Raw genomic sequence first — 5,509 nt, forward strand, 5'->3', positions numbered from 1 at the left:
TGAATCATTCATTGATTAACTTATGTAAAACTTTTAATTACATTTTCAAGTATTTTCACTTTTCCAAAAAACAATTTTATTGACATTTATACATTTTCAAACCTTGGGTATAAATACTTAACATTTTATGAACTTTCAACTAGAAAATAAATTCAATTTTCTCGATTTTATCATATTTCGTAAAAATTTTAATTTTCTACGCTTATAGGAAAAAATTCTGACGTACGATTTTTTTAATGGTGATAAGTACAACTTATGAGAATTCTTGTATTCAATTTTCAAAATTTTTTGGCCAGCAAAATTGTTTTATGGACATTAAAAAAAAAAAAAGGTTGGTAAGTGGATATCACTCTGCTGTACAGTAGGTTACAAGACGTGGGTCACTGTAATGGATGCGGTGTTTAGTTTGAATTCAATGATATAATATCATTGTATGAGAAATACGATTCTGAGCGAAAACAGTCAGTCAGCCTATGATATTACTAAGTATATTTGATGATATTAAGGTGAATTAAGTAATTTATGTATAATCTATTTACGTGGAACCTTGTTTTAAATTTTCAATCCTTAGCTATATAAAAGGTTAACATTTTATAAATTTTTAACTACAAAATAATTATTAAATTTTAAATTTGATAAATTTTCTCAAAATTCGAACTTTAAATGCTTATAAAAAAAAATTGTACTTATATATTTTTAATATTTTTCAACTGCTATTGTAATATTATATCAGGAGCCTTGAATTAAATTTTCACGCTTTTTTACCCAACAAATAAAATTTTATTGATATAGAAAAAAAAACTAAAAAAATTAAAAACTGATAATGTCCGTACACAGCTCAAAAAGAGTCAAAATATTTGAAAAATTTTATAGTGTATAGAAAATGCGAATATAAACGACCAGTGAAAATTTCATGTATATACGTTCATTTGTTTTAGAGTTACACCAAAAACAAAATTCGATTTTGTCAAAAACCGAGTTTGCGTAAAAATTCCCGTTTTTTCTTAATTTTCATGTTGTTTTTCCCGGTGCTTTTGAAAACTATTGGGAAATTTAAATTTAAATTTTTACCTCCCCAATGCACCAACGATATTCACTTTCCCATCGAACAAGATACTGAAGTCGAAAATCGAAGCTTTATTTCGACTACTTATCGTGTACACAAAATAAAAAAATTAAAAATTAAAAATTAAAAAAAAAACACACATCATTGTAAAATCAATACATTCATCGTTTCACTCAGAATCTAAAACCAAGAAAAATCAAATAATTCAATACTATAGGTAACCATAAATAGCCAAAAAAACCTCAAAATCTTTCAAAAGTTATATCATGTATAGGTGATGATAATATATATATGATAAGATTCAATGTTGTAGAAAATTGGTATATTTGGTATATTAATTTTAATTCTTATAATTATTGGTTTTGCACAATATTTAAATTTAATTTCCACAGAAGACAATGTTAAAAAAAAGTGGAGAAGTCTTCGAGATCAATTTTTAAAAGAATTTAATAAAATCCCTACAAGTCGTTCTGGAAGCAGTCAAGAATATGCTGCGTTATATCATTGATTATATAATACACAGATAAGCAATGCCATAGGAATATTCGTTGACTAAAATTATAGTTGAATTTATTTTCACGAGATGTCGCTGTTGCATTTGTGACTACTATTAGTTTAATATTATATTGAATGATGTCAATGGTATAACCTGGTATAACCATTGATTACAATATAATATTATATAATACAACGGTGAACGGACCACGGACCACGAGTCGAGACGGTCTACGGACTTTCTTCAATTCAAAATGTAATTTATAAACAAAATACTCTTATTCTGTAGAGTGTAGACTGTTTAACTTGAAAATAAAAGAACATAAATCAACACATCAATAGTGAGTTATTATATGGAATTTTCTTGTATTAGGTTAGTAAATCACTATTCACTATATGTAGGTATATTTTGTATATTTGAATCAAATAAATTATTTCATTTACATTATTTAACATATAAAATACTAATTGTCATAAAATTGTCAACAATTTATATAAATATTAATACAATTTAGTAGGTTAACAAATATCTACACCTCGATCTACACTAATGCTGGGTTGCATGAACAATTACTAAACATATTTTAATGAATCAATAGTAAGCTAATAGAATCGCTTAAACATGATTTAGTGTCCCATAATAAATTGGACCATTAAATAGTAATAAGTTGTTCATGTGATAACTCCATAAATGTCATAATATTGTAATGTATAAAATAATAATAATAATAGTAATAATAGTAATAACAGGTAATATAAATAAAATTGAGTGAGTTGAAAAAATTCACTAAACGTTATAATATTGTTATGTCATTAATAATAATGTTTCTAAAATGCTCCAATTAAAATATAAAATTCAATAGTTCAGAGGTATAATCATTGATTATAATATAATACACATATTTAATATATCAATTTGTCAAAATTAATAAAAATATAAATTTAAAAACTATTTATGAAAATAAAATTGGGTTAAATATGATTTAAAATTTTTAATTTAGCTATTTTTGTCTGGGTTGATGTCGTTGAAAATGATTTAGCTGTTTTAAAAATTTTGGATATCAAAAGTTTTTCTAAAATAAATATTTTATGTTCTTTACACATTATATTTTCATCATCGATCCATTTATTAATAACAAAATCCTTATAAAAAATTGACATAAATTTTGATTTGATTTTTTTTTTATGTAAAATATTTTTAATTTTATCTTCAAAAATAGTAAGAGCTCTATTTATTATATTATTAAAATCTTTTGATGGTGCTTTCAATCCTGTATCGTTTTGAATTTCTGGATGAGTATAATTTTTGTTTAATAGTAATAATTGGTTTTTATCGTCAATGTTTTTGTTTGTCAATAGATAATTGATACAATTTGTACAGTTAAATTGTGCAACACATCTGTGAGCCAAATAACCTGCAAAGTATAGTACTGAACAATCTTCTAATGTTATTGGTTCTTCTTCTTTAATTTCTACATTATTTAAAGATGGTGATGTCAACAACAATGATGATGATGGCGTAGGTGATGATAATGTTGATGGTGTTGGTGAAGATGATGATGACGATGATGATAGTGGATCTTGAGGAGGTGATTCAACGACTAAACTAACCTGTTCTTGTAACTGAATTTCATCCATATCATCTAAATTTGCTTTGCAGTTGGTTCCTTTTGAAGTGACCAATGAAAAAATACAATTACTTCGAAACGATGTTCTCAAAGTCCTAGCAGTCGGATTTTTGTTGTACCCCCCTTTTTGACGGAAAATACTAAAAAGATTTTCTAAAATGTCCTGATTGAAGCGGTTAGTAAGTAAAAACAAAATACCATTTTGTTTTTCTTCTTCAAATAGATTTAATATTCCATTGATGGTTTGTGTAATTCCATTGAAACAGGGAGGGCGAGTCATCTTTCCTTTTTTATATTTATGCATATTTGTGAAATTTGTTGAAGCCTTCATTAAAAAAGGTTTCACTTTTCCAACATCCGAAAGAGCACAATTATATGGATTATTACTTATAAGAGTTCTACTATTCAAGCAATCAAAAAGTTTGTTCATGAAGTCTACGAAATCTGCTGTATCATGTGCGTTTTTATTTTGTAATTGTTTTGTTTGTATACACGTCCGCATTGTTGATGCCATTGAATGGCTAAATACTTGAGTGGCAAATTTCACTCTCATTTTTTGGAAAGAATTAGGGAATATATGTGCATCCGTCAATTTTAATAGAGCCCTACTTTTTTTATTTTTTTTGTCCACTTGATAAGTATTAATAATATCAGAATAGGAAATTTCTTTGTCATCTTTTTTAAAAACACTACCTATTAAATTGTTCCTGATGCTCTTAACAAGATGCGGGACATCAAAAATGGCAAATATTTTATTTTCACCTACAAAAAAATAAGGCTTATCTTCACTTACATTCAATAATTTAAGAGCACTTTGGTTGTTTGTTCCTTGGTCACAGACTGTTAATTTTGGACAAAGTCCTACACCAATTAGTTCTTTTATAACATCAACAATTAATGTTTTCAACGTTTTAGATTTTACCGCTGAATGAGCTAGGAAATAAGCAATAGGAAATTTCCAAGATGAATATATGCCTCTAACCATAAAAACCAGTGCTGTATTGGCAGTTTTATTTCCTCTTCCAATTTTACCAATATCCTCAAAACCTTCTACAAAGTCATATTGTTTAGAATATTCCAAAAACTCTTTGATGGAAATTTCATCAAATAAAACACTACATGCCTTTTCTTTGTAGCTTTTAGCTTCAAATTTTTTTTTATATGTTCTAAAAATGATCTGTTAAAACCTGGTAAAAATTTAGATTCTCCAATCCAATTACGGATTGTGGAAGGAGCTGGTAAATTTACTTTTTGGAGTCTTAAAAATTTATATGCGGCTGGCGATTTATAAAATAAAGAAAGAGCAAAGTTCTTTTCATCCTCTGTCCATGGTCGTTTTTTACTTTTCAGTTGCATTGTGACTAGTGCCTTTGAGTTTTTTGATGGAAATTTATGTGAGTGTAGTATATTATGTATTGAGTTTCTTGTTTTTAATGTAACTATTTTTTTTTTCATTTTTGAAATAATGGTAACCTTACTATGCAACTTTTTTGTGCTATTTATCAATTTTGTTTTTAATTTTTTTTTTATTGGTGAATCTAAATCATCTTGAAGGTTACGTTTTCTAATAGAAGTAGGGCTTGGCATTTCAATTAAATTGTTGATTCTACTTTTTTGTGTTGGTGTAAACATATTTAATGGTGGACTTGAAAATAGTATTTCACCTTCTGAATTATTCTTTACATTAATATATGTTTTAGTTGGAGTTAAGCATTTTGTTGGAGTCATCATGAAATTAGAGGGTATTATATCATTTCCTAAATAAAAAATAATTAATGTGAGGAATTTTTTTTTTTGTATTTTAATTATATTTGTTTTCAAACAGAATATTATATTATTTTATGTAAACACTACCTATATTATATATTGTAATTTATTATTTAATTAATTTTACCCAAAACCTTTTAAATATACATATATTTACCAATTGACCCACTTGGATGCTCATCCGAGTTGAAATTAAATGGTGCAGAAAGTGGTTTTAATTTTTTTTTTTCAGAATTCATGAATGAATCTGATCCAAAATGCTCCTGACAAATGTAACGATTATACAACTGAGATTTGTCAAGTGACAATAATTGTGTATTTCCTATAATTTTATTTGAAGTGCATATTAAAATGTAATAATTAAAAAAAATATTATTTTGGAGCTTACCGCAATTCATTAACCATGTTTCTTGTTGTGCTTCGTTCTTTGGGAATCGAAACATATGCAGTTGGGGAAACTTAACGGTGGTTTTAAAGCATCCCACATATTGGCATTTTGTACCAGGCATGTTATTTAAATAATAAATATAAAAATTTAAAAATTTAAATAAAA

Source organism: Acyrthosiphon pisum, chromosome X, assembly GCF_005508785.2.
Source record: "Acyrthosiphon pisum isolate AL4f chromosome X, pea_aphid_22Mar2018_4r6ur, whole genome shotgun sequence".
NCBI lineage: Eukaryota > Metazoa > Arthropoda > Insecta > Hemiptera > Aphididae > Acyrthosiphon > Acyrthosiphon pisum.